The sequence below is a fragment of the Danio rerio genome, chromosome 21, assembly GCF_049306965.1.
Source record: "Danio rerio strain Tuebingen ecotype United States chromosome 21, GRCz12tu, whole genome shotgun sequence".
NCBI lineage: Eukaryota > Metazoa > Chordata > Actinopteri > Cypriniformes > Danionidae > Danio > Danio rerio.
The window spans coordinates 34,242,709-34,265,346 of NC_133196.1; the positions used below are offsets into that span (position 1 = coordinate 34,242,709).

General features: G+C 34.1%; 1 protein-coding gene and 1 long non-coding RNA gene across 14 annotated transcripts in view; both read left to right on the forward strand.

Annotated features, from left to right (window-relative positions):
- tenm2b (teneurin transmembrane protein 2b) overlaps window positions 1-22,638 on the forward strand; it is a 576,016-nt gene that overhangs the window by 126,042 nt on the left and 427,336 nt on the right. The window lies entirely within an intron of this gene.
- On the forward strand, window positions 14,753-18,827 carry LOC141380021 (uncharacterized). Of its 4 annotated transcripts, none has more exons than XR_012397260.1 (7): window positions 14,753-14,849; window positions 15,158-15,213; window positions 15,765-15,824; window positions 15,922-15,992; window positions 16,603-16,717; window positions 16,982-17,093; window positions 18,174-18,411. It is a non-coding gene; the product is annotated as an uncharacterized lncRNA (long non-coding RNA). The 4 variants fall into 4 exon arrangements; XR_012397261.1 differs by having other exon boundaries at window positions 15,925-15,992; XR_012397259.1 differs by lacking the exon at window positions 15,922-15,992 and having other exon boundaries at window positions 18,174-18,827.

Below are 22,638 nucleotides of genomic sequence, written 5' to 3' on the forward strand. Positions count from 1 at the left end.
GACTTAAACTGCATATACCTGTATATATATATATATATATATATATATATATATATATATATATATATATATATATATATATATATATATATATATATATATATATATATATCAATTTAAAACATTTTAAAAATCTAGCAAACTTAAAACTTTTGAATGGTCATGAGCATAATATTGATTTAAAGGTATAAATAACAGTTCTTAATATCAATTTGTCACAGTTGCAAGATTTGCATTAGCTGATTTGCAGAGCAGTTTCTTGCAAATTATTCTAAACATTTCTAACTTATAATCATCGTTGATTAAAACAAACTCATGGGCATGTTATTCCTCAGCTACACTTCATTATTATGGAATCTGATTATACTGGGGATTTTCCACTCTCAGCTCTCATACCGGATTGCATCCAGAATCAACATACGGATATTTTGTCTGAAATCCACCAGCACAATATTTCAGTGGAGACTCAGCCAAACTCACAATGCAGCCTGAAGCGATTTTTGTCAGGTTTTGATTCGGGAATGTCCAGGAGAGAAATGCTGCCTGTCATTCCGCTTTTTTTTTTTTTTCTACAGGCTTCTGTGCTTTTCAGTAGATGCTGGCTCAGGTGTACATCAAATGCGGCAAGAAAAACCAAGAATCTTTTAATAGCTGAAGATGAGATGTGCCCCACTAGCAGTGCCCACATCTCATTACAGCAAAGTTTCATCTACCTAAAGCAAGAAGTGACCTTGTTGTCACTTCTCTCCTTCGCCGCGTGCTATAAAAATAGCCACGGAGTCCAAGCTGCCTCGTCTTCAGAGCGGATCAGACAGACTGAGAGAAAATGATAGACACCAAAACTGGACTAGCGGTCTCTGGCATTCAGTAATCTGAGCTTTCTAGCGAAGCGTACCAATTCAGACACTATCTGTCCTAAATAGTATTTGAAAAAAGTGGAGTGTCCCAAATCATAGATTGTTTAAATGAGCGTTCAAATTACACAGATGGTATCCTATTTCCCGTGGAATGTTGATGCACAGATCTGTGATCACTTTACTAGATTTTTAACCCTTTTTCCTGTTGTGTTTGGTTACAATCAAATTCACGTCCAATGCTCAATTTGCTATAGGTAGTATTATAGCAAAAACTATAGCAAATTGAGGATTGGACGTGAAATTGATTGTAACCAAAAACAAGAAATAAAAGGGTTAAAAATCCACGAACATGTGGATAAGATCAGTTTATTTTTCTAGCGCACTTTATAAGTCTTAAGCCGAAGCAGTAATCTGTGCAAGTTAAACTACTAAAAAGGGCTTCTGCTCTGGAATGGCTGTCCTTCACTGATGACGTCACTTTGATTGATTGGGTGATGAAATGGGCGTCAGTCTGATCATGCTTAGCCACGCCCCTTTATTCGTTCATTTCCGTAAAGTCCAGCTCACACTGTGCAATTTTTAATAATCCTACACAATTGAAACATGTCAGGCTGCACTGACATAACTTCCATGTTACCTCATGGCAAACAAACAACGGTAATAGTACTTTTGCTTATTGTGTGCCTTGATGATAAAATCAGAATAAAGCAGTTTTGCCATTTCCGTGCACTGATTGAAAGTTCTTTTGCTGATTGCATTATCAGATTCAATGCTCCTATTGGTTCTGGGTTTGATTTTTGTTGCATATAGAGTCACAATGCGGGAAAGGGTCTGAAATCTTGTGACTCCGCCAGACCTTCACCAGATTTAACATTTAATAGCAATGTCCAGTAATCGGCTGATGGTGAAAAGGTCAGACCAACAAAGACTTCAGACTAGATTTTAGACTAGGATTACAGGAATCTTTTTAGGATTTCCCAAATTTGTCTCAGACTACCAAGTCAGGGATGAAATCACACAGCACGAGCAAGACTTAAAAGATTAGAGGAGCACAAAAATAAAGCCACACACCATATTCAGATTTTAATTTTAGTTGGAAATACACAGTGTTGGGCAGTAGCGTCGCTACAAGTAGTGACGCTACTCGCTTAACTACTTTTCTCAGTAGCATGGCAGTAGCATCGCTACTTTCTAAATTAAATAGCTTTTTAGTAGCAAAGCTCTTTTATTAGTCAAGTAGCACAGTAGCATACACACAAGCTACATTTACCAATCGCGGATCAATAAGTGACGGCACCAACCTTCACGGAGCTATGAGGCCGGTGTCGAGTCGATGAAAGTAAATCCATATGATGGCGAGAATGACGATATCTTCTTCTTCCAGTTTTAGGTGTTCGAAAACAGTTTTTGGTGTATTACTGTCACCTCTGGTTGGCGACATTGACAAACAAAATTTGCTTGATGGAAAGATGACTGAGAGTTATTTCTGAAGCAGGATTCCTCGTGACCATACCTCGTGTAGTACATGTTAAGATACAATAACTTAATTTCTGATGCCGTGCTCAAAAAACACTTTAGTATACATATGTATGTATGTATATATATATATATATAATCTTTTCCAGTATTCTGAGGGATCGAATTTTTAGTCCTTCAAGTGTACAAATATAGGAAATAGTGACTGAGGGTAAATACAGTGAGCATGGACACAGAACTTAACTAGTTATACTTTGGTAATTTTTGAGCGAGATAATAACGGTCTAATAAAATAAAATAATTGTTGCTAAGCTAAAAGTGCTCCTGCTACACTCAGAGATTGGCTGAACGGAGATTGGAAGAAAGAAAGAAAGAAAGAAAGAAAGAAAGAAAGAAAGAAAGAAAGAAAGAAAGAAAGAAAGAAAGAAAGAAATATATAAAGACACACAGATAGATTCACATAACAGACATCTAGTCTGTCAAGATATGATACATTGTTTTATCAGGAAATTGATTCAAGCTGGAAGATCCAACACTTTTATGACAATTCATAACTTATTGGTTTAGTATCTAATCCATATGAATTTGTTTGATCTCATTCATATAGTTTTGTACAATTTGCTTATCCCCAATGACAAATGGGTTTAGGGGTGGGGTTGGGTGCCAAACCTCCTTTTAAAAATCATAAATTTTTGTACGACTGAACTCATATAAATTAGCCACTAAACTGACAGCAAATAATCGTGGAAAAGAGATTTGTACCTGCAAAAGACATTGCTCAGTCTGAAATGAGTAAGTGAGTGAGTGAGTGAGTTGGGGTGGTGTGTGTGGGGATGTTTTCAGTCTGATGAATGAAAATAGTGTGGAGACCCATTCATTTCCTATGGTGGTCACTTTTGACCAGGAACACCACAGGTGTAACATGGTTGATTAAAACACTCAAAATTCAATGAAAGAGGTAATCATCGCTTTTATTTGTTTAAATGCATAGTGTGGAGGATATCATAGGGCCTTGAGGCAATCTGATGCAAAACACAATATTTATAAGCGTTTTAAGTTGTAAATTGGTCAGATTTGACCCCAACACGGCGGGAAGGATAAGCATATGGTTAACACATTAAAGACCCACAAATAGTAGATTTACCTACTACTTCATTTCCAATACGTTTGGAAATTAATCATAAACAAATTGTGAAAGATGTATTGAGATCATTGACGGCATATTACTAAGCAATAGAATGATCTGTTAATGACAAAGTAGTACATCCCAAAGCTTGTTTACTCTTCTGTTGCACTCTCACAAAAAGAGTATATGAAGAGTTCAAATGCAGAAACCTCCAAACACCATCTACAATTTTCTTTTTAAGGCAACATTTTTCTTAGGCTCTTGGGTGTAGGTTTAGCAATTTTACCTATTTGGTGATGCATAGGTACTGTTCATTGCCTTTAAAGTGGAATAACTGAACATAAACATAGGAGGTTAAGAAAAACGTTAATGAAGAAAATGTCACATGGCATCCTTCATATATGCTTTTAGGCCATACTATAAGTAGGTGAACTTATACTGTATGCAGGACATTTCTTTTTACCTACCTTCCAGCACATTACATCTGAACACACCGGCCATGGATATGCTCATATGGTCGAGGGAGGAGTTTTTGGTTTTCGGACGCTCCAAGCTGGTGGTCCATGGCTGTAGTGGGTGTTCAGGGCTCCGCAGGCAGCTTTGCCTCAGTAAAGGCCATATGGCGAGGGAGCTCCGGAAATACGGGCGCACTCGTTATGGACATTTGCAAGAGGAGCGCTGTGCCTCTCAGGCAGCCCAGAAACCTCTTAGAGTCCCTCTAGTGCACTTTTTTCCAGCACAACATCTGGTAGCATGTGCTTATCGCCCTCCATCTGAGCCCTTACTAAGCAGTGCTGCTCCAAACATAGCAGAACATTGAGATTATAGTGTGGGTAATGTGGGATCATGATGGAGGAGAGTGATTTAGGAGGAAAGCAGCAACTATATCCGTCTTTGTGGACACCTGGGATTAACATTCAGCTCGGATGATCCAATCAGAAGTGATGGGATGAGAAGGATTGCTGTTTATATTTGGTAGTGACGTGCTGCATGTCAGCTGCATCACTGCTGACCACTTGCGATTGGATTTCATCATGTCGGAGTCTCTGATTTCAGGACTGTGCATATTAGATAAGCACTGTGTGTGATGATATGGTCTTTTTTTAATGGGTGAAACAGTGGAGACATTCATTGATGAATGCAAAAGAACTATGACTTTTTTGTTTAACAATATATAATTTAAGGTTGTTAATATAGCATGGGAAATGCACTAAAAATTAAAAAAAAATGTATCTTGGTTTTATATTCTTTCTAGCATCACTTGACTAAAATTTAATTGTGATGTACGTCACAATAAGTAATAAGCTGAGTGTAGCTCTGTTACATTGGTCTATATTGTTCATACGTCCATGCATGTATATAAATAACACAGGCTCATTCTGAAAATGTGTCGCCATATGCATTTCTGGAGAGCTTGAATTATGTAGCCAGAGCTACGTATGGCTGCTTTTCATTTTTAAAATGAATGCTACGGGACGGTATAATGTCGTTCCTTTTTGTGCTTATCAGCTCACCACTTATCTCCGTAAGGACAGCTTTCCCACTCTTGCCAGATTTTTTTTTTCAGTTAGACTTGAGACGCAGAGAGGAGTTGACCACGATGATAGGGTTTGAGTCTGGTGAAGAACAGTTCCAGAAAGTAGGTAAGATAATAACAAAAGCCAAAAAGTAAAATAAACAAGTAAATAAAAAATAAAAAAACAGGGTGAGAATGTGGTAAAATCTGAAAATGTGGTCAAATGTGGTTAGTTGGGTTAAGGGAAGTGGGTGGGCGAGTCAGTCGGTGCTTTAGAAAACATTATTATTTGAGTTTAGGGAAGGAGGAGGGTCGGTCAGTCGATCGGACAGTCAGTCAGTCATTCAGTTAAACAGTCAGTCGACAACAGCCTCTGGTGGATTTACTCAAGAACAACAGGCGTGAATGGCATTCGCAAGAGAAATTTGAGATCTCAAAAAGCATACACAGCGGTCTCTGGTGGATTCGCGAAAATAAACACAGCAAAAAAAACGTAACTCCTGGGACGTATTTGGCACTCTCAAGAAATGTATATAGAGGTACGTTTTCAGAATGAGTCCGGGTTGTATATACATATATGCCCCAGATAGGACATTGACTTCAGTGGACACACAGGCTAAAAGCTGAGAATGAAACATGACTGCCCCTACAGGTAATGTTCATCATGTGCATGAGAACTTTGCAAAGCTGCCGATTTGCATGGGGTGCCTTTTCTAGAAACACATATTTTTTATAGCCACGTCTATATGATGCATATAATTGAAATGTAGATTTTATATGTTGTAATTATTTTACTATATTATATTGCTATAGTAATAACAGTTAAAAGGGTTGTCCAGAGTGTATTTTTAATGCATGATTGTGTTTATAAGATGCAAAGCAATATGTGCTCATGCTTCATTTGTAAAAAAAATCATGCTATTTTTTCATATATCTTACTTTAATTAAATACTGCTACTCAGCTAACATGAAAACGACAGTCATGTGTCCTAATTTTTTTGAAAGCCCACCTTAAGCTCTTATTGGTTTGCTAACATAATGAATTGTGATTTGAGGATAGGCTCTACATCACCAGGAAGAGTCACGTCCATTCACTAGCATGCGATTTGCTTCTGCTGTGTAAATACTGTAATTCAGAGTAGTCGTGTCAGTTTGAGCCTGAATTAGACATAAAATGAAGAGGACACAGCTGAACCTCACTCCTGCTCTCTACAATAAAATCTGACCAGTGTCTTTTAATATATATTCAGGTTATAAGCATGTGTAAGTAATATGAAACATTCACATATATTTTGCGAGTTTGTTAATTTAAGATGTAGAATGCACAGAAAGCAGCCGCATAAAGACACACTTCACCACTGCTGAAGATTGTGACTGTTTAAAGGGCCTTGGCAGATAAATATGAATTTGTTGCTAAACTATTTGCCATTGTTTACATCCTTGTTTACCTTCTTGCTACAACATACAATTAACGCTAGAAACCATGTAATATGTAACAGATCATGTAATAGATCAATCCTAAAAAAAAAATAAATAAATAAAAATAGGTTGTAGCTCCACAGCTTTGTCTATTGTGGTTGGAGCTGCTCCTTCTTTGAGGAGCTTTTAGCTGAATGAAGCACTAACTGGGAGAGATTCTGGAAACTTTCCTTTGTCAAATGCTAGCTTTATATGTTTTATTTATAATTCTCTGGAACATAATTCAAATTAAATTATAAGCACTTCTCTCTTTGTGTTGTGTCGTTTGGAAGCCAAAATACAGAAACAGAACAAGTTCTGTGGAAAAAGCAGCGTTTGGATGACATTTTAACTTTCTCTGCTATAATATTACAGAGCCTCTGGCCACGCCCCATTGCTGCACGGGTTGTCTGCGTGAGGTGTATGCATGTAACCTGAAGCATTTGTGTTCTCATTAACCTGGATGTATTTTTTTTTTGTAGTCCCCAAACTTCGATTGTTGTAGGCTTTGCTAAGCTAACTCTGTAAAAGTCAATGGGCCCTATCATAAGGCGCAAGATGCGTTTCCACGACGTGAGGATATTTTAGACCAATTTTCCAGTCTTCTGCTAAGTTGTTTAAACACCACTTTGTGAACTCATGAGTGTTTCGGTCTAGAAAAGAGGTGTGTTAATGCGCATTGTTGGCCCTTTGCTATTTGGAGGATTTAAAATTGACTATGCAATAGACCAGCTGAGAGCAGGTCTAAAGTCCAGCGCAGAGCGCATCAGTTATGTGCATCGGTTATACATTGCTTAAAACACACAGGATGTACAGCAATACCCAAATATCTTTACAAATGGAAAATAATTAAAGGATTAAAATGTTACAAAAATTTATGTTTTCTGCATAAAACCAGTACCTCTCTGCCTTCTTCATCTCGGTGGGCTTTTTTCAGTGTATTCACAACAACTTGCTTTTGTATAATGTTATTAATATTAGTTGTTATTAGTATTATTTATTGTATGCATATTTAAATTTTTTTTACTAAAAACAAGCTTGGATTTGTCCACCTCTCAGGTTTTGGACAATATGGGGCATAGGACGTGTCTTTGGATATTACTCCAAAATTACTTCGTTATTATTGTTCATTCATTCATTTGCAGTAGAACTGAATTGAGAAATAGTTTTAAAACAAATCTTTGTGCTTAACAAACTAGACTAATGTAGGCTAATGGATGTCTTCAGTGAGTGCGTCCTATACGTTTCCTTATCCACAAAGGAGAGAAAATGAAAGTGAAAGTAATAGCCAAATGGAGGAGGCTCCTTTTTTTATCCCCGAGCTGCAGATGGTCTGTTTAACTGTTTTTTCGGTAGTGAAGCGTTCAGATTTTCCACTTACAAAGTCTGGGATGTAAATAGCATATGTGCCATGGCGCAATGCAACTGACTCTTGAAGAGAATGGGAGATGAGACTCTGATTGGTTTATTCTCAAAAAACACCTATAAATCATTAAGAGAATAGGCTCAACCCTGTTAAACCATGTGCCACGTCACAAAGTGTATTTTCCTGCCCTTAAATTAGCAAAAGTGGATTCTGACACGCCCTTAATGCTTTTGCACCCTGCGCTTCAGACTTTGTGCATACACCGTTAAAATAGAGCCTATTGTTTGCATTCAACTTTGAGCATATTACATTCAGAGATGCTGTTTATGTTCACACAGCTACATTACAAATCAACTAATGCTTAAGATATAATAGAGTAGTTGAACACCCTTTTAAGATTTAGGATTTAGAATTTCATGCAACTAATAAAGCTAACCCTAATAATACAATGCAAAATAGTGTGGGGCGAAGCAGTGGTGCAGTAGGTAGTGCTATCGCTTCACAGCAAAAAGGTCGCTGGTTCGCTGGTTCGAGCCTCGGCTCAGTTGGTGTTTCTGTGTGAAGTTTGCATGTTCTCCCTGCATTCACGTGGGTTTCCTCCGGGTGCTCCAGTTTCCCCACAGTCCAAAGACATGAGGTACTGGTGAATTGGGTAGGCTAAATTATCCGTAGTGTATGAGTGTGTGTGTGAATGTGTGTGTGGATGTTTCCCAGAGATGGGTTGTGGCTGGAAGGGCATCCGCTGCGTAAAAAACTTGCAGGATAAGTTGGTGGTTCATTCCGCTGTGGTGACCCCGGATTAATAAAGGGACTAAGCTGACAAGAAAATGAATGAATGAATGAAAAATAGTGTAATTTTAAGGAAAAATAATCTAAATTCCGAATAAATTTTGCAGTTAAAAGTAGTACAAATTTAGTTACTCGAAATTGTAATTGTAAAAAAACATATTCTTATAAATTTTATTGGCAACAAAAATATAATTTGTATTACATTGCAACAACAGCCCAGTATAAAAATATAATTTTGTTTACAGCTTTTTTCTGTGTTTCAACAAATGAAAATAATAATTACTTCACAAACAAGCAAAAATAAATAAAATAAAATAAATAAAATAACAAAATAAATTCCAATTATCAAATTATGAACAATTGTCATAATCCATGGTATAAGAAAATCTAAATTGGTAAAAAAAAAAAACTAAATAAAAAATAGCAATTTTTAGAGCAGTTTATTATTTATTTTTGGAATTGTATCATTCTATATTGGTAATAATGACTAGTACAAATAATGTAGCTTCATTATTTATTTGTGGAGTTTTTTTCAATTGTTTTGTTTTCTTATTTGATGCAATAATTATGCATTATGTGTGGGCTGTGGATGTTTTCCGAAGAAACAAATGCAGTGAGGTGAATTTTTCTTTCTTTCTTTCTTTCTTTCTTTCTTTCTTTCTTTCTTTCTTTCTTTCTTTCTTTCTTTCTTTCTTTCTTTCTTTCTTTCTTTCTTTCTTTCTTTCTTTCTTTCTTTCAGCTTGAGTGTCTCCAAATGAGCATGATTAAGTAAAAAAATAACATTATAATCTTCCCCCCTCATTGTTTTTCAATGAAACAATACAGATATGGAACAAAATGAAATTGAATAAACAGTTGCATGTTTTGAAAAAACTACTCCAGCTTTATTATCTGCTATTAACAGGACCTTCAGTGCATTATTTGCATTTCATAAAACTCACTATACTGAAAGCAATATCAACAAAAAAGTCTATCATTTTCCTTTTTGTAGTTTGCTCTCCCACACGATGGCTAATTTTAGATCTGCTTCGTATGGACTTGTCGCTCAAGATCAATACCAATGTGACTGCATCGCTTTCAGACTTCGATTTGTTTGGAGTAAGAGTAGGTAGTTTAACAAGCTCTTGATAAGATTTTCATCCACATTACAGCTTGTGGCGATGACTGTTAAAGCCAACAGAGGGAGCTTGCAATGGTATAGCAACACTCATGGCCTTAAACTCATGGGAAGATTACATTTTACAGAAAACAGATTAATGCTGAAAAAAAATTACATTTTAATGCTGCTCGAATGTGGTCCTGCTACATGAATTTAGATTCCAAGTGAGTCTCCATCAAAATCAGGGGCCTTTTCCATGTAGAGAGACATTTAGTGATGTGTAATCCATGGATAGTTGTTTTTTTGTAGTTTTCTTTTTATTTCAAGGCAAAATTATTATAAAATTGTTAAAATTAATAGAATTCTGTTTCAAATATTTCATAAATGTTTCTTTTTCAACACATTTTTAAACATTGTAGTTTTAATTACTCATTTATAATAGCTAATTTATTTAGCCTTTGCTAGTATTCAGCTTAAAGTGCAACTTAAACATGGTTAATTCAGTTAATTAGGCAATTTAAGTCATTGGACAACTGTCACAATTTGAGTGTTGTTAGTAGGTGTGCATCTTTAAGTGGTGCATGCCAAAACTTTGTCCGGCTTGATGCTGCGTAGATGCTACGTGACCCTGACAGCGCTCTGAGATCAGATGGCGGGCTCAGTTGGTGCAGCGCCTGAAGAACGGCTGCGGTAGCTGTGATGACGACACCGATATTACACGATTGGCTGAGTTAACCGCATGACAACAATCACGTGTGTTTTGCGATCATTATTGGACAATTTCAAAACAAACAATTAACTTTTATGCCATCTCTATCTTGTAAATATCTTGCTTATTAAAAGACTTGAAATATTTTTCTGCAGTATCATCTTTTGTTAAATAATTTGTTTATAAAGGCTAGATTTTTTGCAAAGGTTTATTTTTGACCTTTTTTTTCAGATTATTTACTGCGTTCAGCTCCATGAACAATTTAAATGATATATTTTAGTGAATAACCAAAATAATAAATATAAACTTTTACAGACTTGTAATAAAATAATTTAAGGCATCCTAAAGGTTTCTTACAAATGAAATTAAAGAACTATTTTATTTTATAATTCTAAAATGATTAATATTATTATAAAATTTAAAAGTGACACTTATGTACCTTGCTCTTTCTGGGACAAATCTACTTAAAGTGTAGCTCACTTGTTTTGGGAATGTCCTTTAATTCAATCTTTTTGGATTAAAGTGCTTTTTTAAAATGCTTTCATTATCCAAAATAATCTTAATCATTGTTTAAGACTTAATCAAAACAACTTGTTTGGGGTTTTACACTAATATATATTGAAAAGTTTTATATCTATAAATGTAAATGAAAGTAAACCCATTTTTAGCATACTCAAACAAGAAGTATTAGCCTAAAGAGTGATGTTTAAACTCCTAGAATTTGTACTTATTGCTTTGTATTTAATAGGCCTATTTGTTTTTAAGTTTATGTTACCCTCTCATTTTCCCTCATTTCTCTCATGATTTTGTTATATATTTAATTCATAATTCCCTTGTTGTTTAAAAATGAACTGTAGTTTGTAGTGACTGTATTCCATTTTATATATGTTTGTATTGTTCTGTTTGTATTATGCTTTATTACTGTATTTTTTTTTTGTTGTTATAAAAAAAAAAAAATGATGATGATGACGGCATGTGATTGGCCATCATGACTGCCGCAACTTTGAGATCCGAAGTGTCCAGCTTGATGGCTCCAATTTCAACTCTGCCCCGGCCTGCGCTCGGCTAATCTTGTTGATCACCGGCTGCAGCCGTGGTTCAAGTCGAACGCTTCTATTGTGTTGTGTTTTTTGTGTCATGTGATTCCTGATTTGCTGTGTTCCATGTGCTCTCTGTTATGTCATGTGATTCCTTTGTTCAGTTTTCCACCATTTTGTTAGTTTCAGTAGTTCCACCTGTGTCATGCCCTGGTTTGTAATCTGTTTAATCATGTTTTGTGTATTTGTATCCCTGAGTTCAGTTTATGTCTTTGTCTAGAACTGTATTGCTACAACCTCTTGTCCTGCCTGTGGTTTGTAGTGGTGGGCAAAGCAAGATTTCATGGAAACACTAAAACAGTAGAAACAAATGTGTCAAAGCTTTGAATTATGAATTAAAAAAAAAAGCTTATGAATTGCTCTGGAGTGAAATTGCTCGGGTTCGAATCCCGGAAGATGCAGCTATAGATGTTAGTTTTTAAATGCTTTGTACTTGTTGCGTGTTTTGTTTTAACATTGGTCTGACATGCAAATTAATACTTTGTGAATAAATGTCTTGTTTTGGTCATAAAAAGGTAACATTAATAAAATACAACAAGTCATTATTTCAGAGTGTTTGTACTCTGAAATCGAGATTTGAACTTGGGCCATTTGCTGCACAGTTACTCTGTTACTCTAGTCCAGTAGGCTAGATGAAATAGGGATTTTTTTTCCGAAGCTGTCAGTCAAACGCAGATTTGCCAGGCCTTGAAACATTTCTGAAATGGCCAAGGCTTTGAATCGCTTTAGTCATGTGACCTGATGTTTCGGAACACTTTAGTCACATAACCTGAGTGTTTCGAGTCATCTTAGTCATGTTACCTGGGTGTTTCGGATTGTGCTTCGCTGCAGTGTTTTAAAACACTTTGAGATCTCAACACTCTGCCGAAACGTCAGATTTACGTCAGCCATCCCTAGTGGTTTGATGTTTCCAGTTTCTGTTGTAAGTCATTAATTGATTTACCCCAAACTTATCCAACATATGTTTTACACGGCAGATACCCTTCCAGCTGCAACCTAGAACAAGGAAACATCTATCTCCTTCACACACATTCACTACGGCCAGTTTCATTCATTCATTCATTCATTTTCTTTTCAGCTTAGTCTCTTTATTAACCAGGGGTCACCACAGTGGAATAAACCGTCAACTTATCCAGCATATTTTTACACAGTTGATGCTCTTCCAGCTGCAACCCAGTATTGGGAAACATACATACACTCATTCACACAGATTCACTTTGGCAATTTAGTTGATTCACCATATATATGCACCTATATAGCGCATGTTTTTGGACAAGCTTTACTGTATAGTACAACCATGACAACAACACTGTTTGTTCTGTCATTTCTTAACAGGGGCTAAAAAAATATTAAATTTAAAAATATTTTTTAAATTCCAGTCAAATTAAAAAAGAAGAAGAAAAAATATAATTTTAAATACTGTGAAACTTTCTTTCCTCTGTTTAAAAAAGGATTCCAATTTCACGAGAAGACTAATCATTTTACCTTCAACTGTGTAATATTGTAAAGCTCTTACTGTACTGGAGAACCTAGGAATGACGGAGTAAAGATAAGTTACTGGTGTACAAACACGTGTCTCTGTGAGATACAGTAGCTTTTGATGTCTGCAATGGGTTTGCCGTTCATAGAGATGTTGACCCTGTGTATAGAGTGGCGGGTAATTTCAGAAGCCGTTGATGCAGTGGATTGCATTTGCTGTATAAGCATAATTCTTCCTCTAGCTTCCATTCTGTGCTGGCCTTGACTGTCTCATGACTTTCCATTTCTTTTTTGTAAAACAATTTGATACAGTTTTATGGGCAATCCATTGCAATGTTTGGTAGAATTTCAACTGTGATTTAACATGTTAAATGAAATAAATACACTGTAAACGATTTCTGTTGTTTTCACGGTATTATACTGCATTTCTCAACAGTTGTTTACTGTATAAGCTGTGCACAGTGTGTTACTGTATATATTGCTGTTTTCACAGCATGATAATGTATTCTCAACATTTCCATACTGTGAACATGATTAACAGTATGCTACTGCAGATTTTACAATGAATTTTGGGGAAAAATCAGTTACTGTGCATCTAAATACAGTACTGCAAATGACCATGAAAAACTCTACACACACTTTATATTATTATTATTATGTTTATTTTATTTTTTGACAAAGTATTTTGAGAAGAAAAATAAAATAACCAGTTTCTTCAGACTGTTCAGTGCATAAAACTGTCCCCTGGTTTTCCATATTTGGGTGTACTGCACCTTAATTTTATAAGGTTAACATGAAAATATTAAATCATTTTTAATCAACATAACTTTGTGCTTAACCAAAACGTAAACTGGAACAAAAGTAATTGATTCATCATGAAACCAAAGTCAGCTTAAATGTCATAATGACCAGCCTGCTTTAGACGGATTCATGAGGTTAGGGCACCCGTCATCACCATGGAGGTCACATATCTCCGCATTTTCAAAACAATATTTTAAAATACCCACCATCTCTATAAATAAACCACAGACTTAAGTTTAAAACAATTACATTCCCGCATGAAAAACGGTTAAAACTAAATTTTATAACACATTCATTATAGAGCCATCTAAGACCGGGGCAAGTCTCACATGTCTAGCCGATTATAACCTCGTTTCGCCGGATACATGAGTGATGATGGACACCCTGGAGGTCAGACTCTCCGCTATCGGCAAAGCACGCTTAAAATTTACGCATGATATCTATAAATAAACCACAGATTTGAGTTTGTAAGAACTACATTCTCGCATGAAACACTGTTAAAATTTCATTTCGTGACATATTAAACGCAATATTTATAATATTAGCTGGGCTTTCTCATCCGCCATTACCATTTGCTTGTTGATGTGAAATGAATTCTGGGAGAAAAAAAAAAATATTTATATATAATTCTCAAAACACTTCAAACGAACTTTATTCTTATTGTCAAGGTCAGATATATGTAATAATTTCGCTGGTAAAGTGAATAAAAAACAATGTTACTATATTGTAATCAATATCACGTTTGCACTGGTTCGGTTCAGCACTCGAGCAACTCTGAATCGAATTGAACCGAATTGAACCGTTTGCTCGGGAATTATTTGATCACACGTGTTCACAAGCACATTCAGCAATATGCAATTAGTGTATAATTAGTGTATAAATGCGTGTGGCCAAGCAGTATAACGAAATAGTAATGAATCATATACAAAAAGGAATCGGTTTTAGGCGGATTCGATTCTTTACTGTTCACTAAGGAGCCGATTCATAGAACCGAACGGACACGACTCGACATGCAGGCAACGGCTCTCCTAATTTGAAATTCACCTGTCGTCTTTCATCCAGCGAATTCATCCTCGGTAAGTGTTTTAAAGTCAAATTCTGTCCGTTAAAGGATTGTTTTATAAGTATTTCTGTGTATTGTGTGTGTAATTTAAAAGAATTAACCAAGTGACATTAGTTGTAGGTTCTTATGTTTTGTCACGCTGTCCCGTTAACAAACGGTATTTTAAACAAGAAATAACAGACGCCAGGCGGTCATTGTAGTGTTTGCGAGGTATTAGATACAGTGAGTTTATCTTTAGTGAGTTTTTGACCATACGCTAAGTTACCTGAAAAAACATAACTTTAACTTATTGTAACTGCATTAATGAATTCTCTATTTCAGCACAACACTGAGATGAAGGCGAAGTCACCATGAAAAGTTAAACGTTTACCGTTAAGGTAAGCTCTGGTCTTCACATAACGTTAGTCATTATGACTAAGCTATCATTATGGTAAAATTTTTCAACTGTAAGTTAGTTATTTAAACTAAACTCATAATGAAATGAGTCTTCACTGTTTTATTAAATGGAGCTGAAAATTAAATGCAGTTGAATTATTTTAAGCTAACGTTAATATTAACAAAATACATATTAATTGTCTATTTCTCAATAATGTTAATGAGCTTGATGTATAGTGTGTCATTGATTGTACATTTAATTTTTGGTGTTCAGGTGTACCTGAAGTGAGTGTACGTTCTGAGGACACAGATATAAGCCAAAGTCATTATCACTATATATATATATATATATATATATATATATATATATATATATATATATATATATATATATATATATATATATCCATCCTATTCTAAGAGAAATTGATGGGGTCAGGGAATGATTTGTGTACAAATGTATTTTAACCCCATACAGATTGGTATGGTTGTACCATAGATTTAGATTAATTAATGTTAAGTCTTATTTTACTCATATTTATCTGTTTTTCAGCTACAGTAATTGATGTTGAAAAACTGATGCTACCAATCTCTCCTCACTTGATTATTCAAGGTAATGTTGATGTCTTCCTCATTTTGATTAGATTTTTCAAGTTGTTCACAGATTTGTTGTGAGGAGTTTCATGTACAACCTCTTTTTCTTCTTCCAGCAGTTCCTAAGATAAAAAAAAATCTGGTGTTAAAACAGCCACGCCTATGCTATCTGCCTACCAAGTGCTGAGTAAATATTAGACAAACATTTTTTTCTATAACTGTTGTCTTTGTGTTTATTAGCAATTTTACTGGGCGTATGTGTTTTTTTTTTCAAACAGCCTGGAAACTGTAAGTTTAGTTCAATATGTTATTTTATGCTATTCATTTTTGTGTTAACATAGATTGCATGGTGAAGCTATCGTTTTATAGTGGGAAAATGTAAAATACAATGGCATAATGATTCTGCTTGTTCAAAGAAAGTACTTGATTTAGTTTTCCTCAAGCGATACATCAGATTGTATGACTATTGCTTGACACTTTAATTGAAGGGACAGTTTACCCCAAAATGAAAATAATAGCATCTTTGGCATCCTCCACTTGTTTCAAAATAGTTATACATGTAATTTGTTCCGTTGAACACAAACTCGTATTTTTTAAAGAAATTTGGTTCAAATATGGATGTCAATAGTTACTGGTTACTAACATTCTTAAAAATATCTGCTTTAGTGTTTAATAGAAATTTAAACGGATTTAAAACACATGGAGTAATGGTGGCAAAAAAGTAAACTATCCTTTTAAATATTTTATTCTGAGACTTATTTATATATGTCTTGTCTTTTGCCATATTGTCTTTCTAGCTCAGATTGTGATGAACCTGGAATGTGACACCAGTTACTCTTAAGACAAGAACCGAATAAAGCACAGATGTGGAGGGATTTGCAGCCAAACTAACTGGAGGGAAGGAACCTTTAGGTAAAAGCACCTGCTTTATTTAGATCTGAAGTATTTTATTTGACATAGAGATTTATTGTTTTAATTATAATTTAAAGCAAACAAGGTTGAGCACCCCTGGTCTAAAAGCTCAAAAATGCTGTTTCCGTGATAAGGTTAAATGTAGTTGAGAAATAGATTCATTAGGATCAATGCTTAAAGTAAACATTTTCTTCTCTCTGTAGACCAAACATGTTTACTATCCCTCACATTTTAATAAATTGTTTCTGTTTTTGTTTCTTACAGTGTGGGTGAACATACTACCTGGATGTCCAACAAAGGCTGCACAAGAGCTCATTTGATAGCACATATTCTGTCCTGTCTACATCTCTGATGACCTGGAAGTGCTTCGACATCAGTGAGTAATACATCTTTATATTGTCATGCATACAGGATTTCTGTAAGCTTAGCTTTAATGTTAGTTTCTAATCAGCAGTGACTGTTTTTAAAAATTAAGTATTTAAATTATTCTCAACGTTTTACTGATGCTGTGCACAGTAACGTTATGATGATTTAGGTTGAGGAAATGTCACTAGAGGGTTTGTATAAAAAAAAATTAACAAATAAACTGTATGAAATGACTCGATAAAATGTTTATTTGTCTCGCTGACATGCCATCACTGCTGCATATTAAAATACAGTAATACGAATTGACAGCAGAATATTACCACAAACATTTCATGAAGTAGGCTAGACTGCTCTTTAGTTCTCTACTCAACTTTAACACATTTCCTCGTGTCGCTGAGCCTCTCTGCAGATTTTGCCAAAAATGAATGCTTAGTGATTACTTTGTTTTATGCAAACCAAATATCAGTAACTCATCATTAGCATTATTTTAAAAAAATCACCCACGGCTTTCATGTTCTCTAACGCAATCTTATCTGTAAGTTAGAAGTGGATTTATACGTGTTAAAAGCCTAAAAGTATTTAATTAACATTAGTCACGTTAAATTAGATTATTTTTATTTATTTAATTTTAAATATGTAGCCTCTTAAAGTGAGAATGAACTGTGTTTACCCCTCTTAAATCCGTGGACTAGTAGTGTGATCATGGAATCAGATATTCGAGCTATACAGAGTCGGACATTAAGTTAAGATGAGACTTTATTTTTTACACACCTGTGTGGACACCTGACTAGCGATCTTCAAGAACAATGCCCGCTGATCTTTTTCCCATTACTGTAGTGTAATTTCGAATTGACAACAAACTGTATTTCACCAACAAAAACAATTAAAAAAAACTGTTATATATATTATAACTGTTATATATATATATATATATATATATATATATATATATATATATATATATATATATATATATATATATATATATATATAAAACAATAGTGCAGTGTTTCGTTTCTGAATGAATTAAATAGTTTGAGGGATGATTAGTTTTTACTTCAGTGATTGATTTTGCTTGTCATTTTTGCAGGATCATCAGAAGTGCTGCTGCCCTTTTTCACTGTCCCTTTCCACATCATTTGGCCTTCATCATTTCCTGTCTTGTAGCAGTATTTTCACCTGTTTTTAAAATTGTAATAATTTTTGATGCATTAATTGTTGACTGGTTTTAATGATCAATTGTTTATTAGTGTTCTGTTGCTTTGTTATATTGAATAATTGCTACTGTTTTAGCATGGTTTACACAATAAACCTTTATTGTGAAGTTAAAGTTTCAGTTTCTTTATTTTTCTTGTATTTCTTGAACAGTTAAAATAACACTTGTGCAATTTTTGAACATTATTACCCATTATAAAGTAGCACTATTAAATAAAATAAAATAACATTTAATAACTGTAAAATACAATACAGTAATAATGAAAGTAACGTTAAAATACCGTAGTTCTTCATGGTAAAAATGTACAATAAAATACTGTTTTCATTTTTGCAGTATGTGTATCACTACTGTAATTGGTGTTACAGTAAAAATCAACAACAGTAAAATGATGTATTACATTTTACAGTAAATGTAATACTAATGTAATTAGTATTACAGTAATGTTACTGTTTTATGAAATACAGCAGCTACTGGATAATTGTTGCCAGTAACTTACTGTTAATTTAACAAGAAATCGTTTACAGTGTAGTTTTTTTTTTTTTTTTCGTTAAAACTAATCTCCCAGGCTCTTTGGAAAAAGCATGCTTCCACCAACATTTTAGCAAAACTTAAACAAAACCACTCAGAAAACAATACCTACAATAAAGGCTGTAAAACTCAAAAGCAGTTTTGTATGCAAATTATGAACAATGTTATTGTCAAATACAGTAACTCTCTCCCTGCCAGCTTTTGTTTTCTTGTGAATACATAGTTTATTTAATTTCTTTTACTTTGAATCATCAGGTTTGATTTCTGTTCCTTTTTGTTTTGTGCTTCAGTGACTTTAAGCACTTTTTGTGATCTATTAATCTTATTTTTTTTTTAAACAAATAATGATAGGATTTGTACGGAGACCCGAAAGGGACATGTTGGTGGGGGAAAAGATGGGTGGAAGAAAAAAAAAACTGGTTGGGGAAAAAAAAAACCCAGAGTGATAGGAAAATGTTTTTTTTACATTTTTGCAAAGATGTTTTTCCACAAACACTACATTTTTATTTGCATGTTGTTGTTTTTTAATATTAAAAACTACTATTTTTTATTTTCCATGGGTTATGGATAAATATGGTAATTTTAATAGTTTAATTAAATTATTCTGACTTTTAGAAATCACCAGCTGACCCCCTGTCATTGTCCCTTGACCCTCACTTTGGGAACCACTGATCTACTATATCCAGCTCTGCCATTAATACAGAAATGTTTCGATGCAACGATGTAGATCCTGCAGTTTCTACAGAAGATTAATGTAGCCAGCTTTATTATACTTTCTTTTTTAAGATGCCAGTCACAGCTAACAGTTTTGTTCATTTTCAAAACTGTTTCATCCTACATTATTAGTTAAATGAATGTACTGTCTGAACATATGACATATCAAAAAGAATATGAGAGCCTCTGTTCCTTGTGTTCCTTGTTTGGTTTTCTTTCTTTATTAAAGTATCCTGTACTTAACCCTCTACTGCATGGTGTTGCCCTATGGCAACATGATATGTATGTTAATTTTCCTGCCACTGTTTCTTTAAAACCAACATTCTATTTTTTTGTTGTTGGAAAGAGAAGACCTTAGTGTAGCCAACGATGTGTTTTGGCTAAGTCACATGATGTGCTGTGTTTTTCTGTGGCGCGATTTCTGACAGACTGGCATTATTTGTGAGTTGTTGCTGAATGCAAATAAAAACGTCAATTAAAAGACTCCAGTCAGATCCACAAAAAAATCTGAAACATCACCTCCAGTAAGTTATGATGACATATTCACAACTCAAACAAAGTTTTATCAAATCCATTTTTTGTAAATTGATCAAATGTATGTGTTGCCAAATGGGAATAGTGGAACGTGCAATATTGCAATGAGGTAGCTAGCTAGCAAGGTCAGCTGTTATCTTTTAAGATGTAACAATAACAACATGAATGCAACTTATATGATGTTGATTAGTCATGTGTTAATTGGATTTTAATTATGGATAAAATCACAATTTATTGGCAATACTTTTGATTAGAAATAAGTACAGAGAACAGTGTATTAGCGAGTGCCACCATGTGTTAAAGAAGCAAAGGACAGAATTGGCTCTTCCTGCAGATGAAAGTGAGGATGAGATGGTTTTAGTGACCATGAGAATGATGCAGACTGGACATTTGTTAAGAGCAGTCATGGAGAAAGTTAAATTAAGTTAGCTCAGATAAGACAGGTGTAGTGTGGTGTATATAGTATAATATATAAACATTGTTAGCTACTGTATTCTGATGCATCTGCATTTGGATATATTAGGCTTGTTGTTTATTTGTTATAATATTTACTGGAGGAAATATATATATATATATATATATATATATATATATATATATATATATATATATATATATATTCACTCTATGCTTTATACATGATAATAAAATATTATTTTTGTTTTCGATAATATTCAGGAAAAAGAATGGAATAAATGAAAGCTGTTGGAATATCAGTTGTTGGAAAGTACTGTATGTATAAGTTTTGTGTTAAAGCTTATAATATTTAACAACAATTAAATAATTTCAAACAACTAAATTATTTATTATAAGGAAATATATAGAGGGTTAAATTCTCTCCATTCCCGCTTCCTTGCCTGCATTTCTATGACAATCTGGTAGTCTGTGGGCTAAAAAAAAGATACATAATCTGCTGTCATATTTATAGTGATGTATGATGTGCCCTCATACATCACTGTAACATGTAAGCTAAGCTGCTTTGTGTTGGTCAAGATTGTGCAGGCTGTATTTTGTTCTCTTGTAAATACGACTTTATGACTGCATTATATCAAATCTTGCTCTACAGTATTCTGTATCACTTATAATACAGAAAAATACAGAGGGAAAATTGTAAAAAGCTGTTTAATTTAGTTTTCAAACTGCATCAAAATAATGTATAACAACATCAAGGGTTTGAACCACACAAAACTCTCACTTTACTACTGGCTACACCTTGGGATTATCCATGCAGACTATACCCTATAGTACATAGTGCTGTTGTGTATGCATGTGCACAGCATATTTGAGAAGAAGGTTTACCTATTTTTGGATGTTTATTTATACATTGATAACACTTAAATATAATGTCAACAATGTGCTGCATTAATTACTCATTTGTTGTCCTTTTCTGCACTTTTAAATAAACTCTAAAGCTACATAATTGGTCGTTTTCATGCCACTGAACATGTCTGTTGGGTTGTGTTGTTCTTGAGAAACGAGACATGCTTGGAACTTAATGTACAAACATTTTAGCTGTTTAAATTTTAAATACATTATGACGTTAACTGAAGAACTAATGTCACCCTGTGAAATGGTAAATATGATTTAGTCAGCCATATGCTTTCTAAATCTGAGAACAGAAGGATATTGTTAGCAGCTGTGAACTGAAGGTGCTAAATTTACGGAGAGGCAAACAATTAGCCACAGATGAATCAGTGAACTGCAAACTGAACCTCAGGAAAAGCATAATTATGAAAATATTTTACTAATTCATGCAACCTTGCCCCAATATAAAAATAACGTTCTCAGTATATATGGTGTTTATGTGAAGCTTAACAGGAAGGTTGGGCTCAAGGAACTGAATTATGCACAGCTGTTTTGTAGTGTAGGTCAGAGTTGTCCAACCCATTTCCTGGAGGGCCACTGTCCTGCAAAGTTTCTCTCTAAAATAAATATTACACCTGATTATACAGTAGGCTAATATACAGTAGGCTAAGGCTCACTAGAATCTTCTAGATAAGTGGGTTATAACTGCTTTTTAACTAAACTCTACAGAACACTGGTCTAATCCACACTGTAACTTAAAACTTGAAGCCAAAAAAAAACAAAAAAAAAAAACTATATATTTCTATATAAAATAAACTAGTTAAGCGTTAGTTATTAGCTTAAGCATGTTATTGGGACGATATTCTAAAGTTGCAACTATTCCTCATTTACGAACAGTTAATAAAATGAAATAAATGAAAAATAGCTGCAACTTTAGAATAACGTCCCAATAACATATATACACTATTAACTGATACTTAAAAAGTCTTTATTAAGTTATTTACTAACCGCTTGTTCATGATCTATTACTAATTTATTAGGTATTGTTATAAATCATTAAAATACAGTTAAGAAGTCATTTACAACTTGTTAACTAACAGCTTGTAAGTTATCCATTAGCCATCTATAAGGCACAGTTCTAAATAATTAACAAACTATTAACTTTTATTTAACAAGTCATTAATAACTTGTTAACTAACAATTTATTAATGGTCTATTAACTAGTTAAAACGGATAGTTATTCTAAAGTGTTACCAAT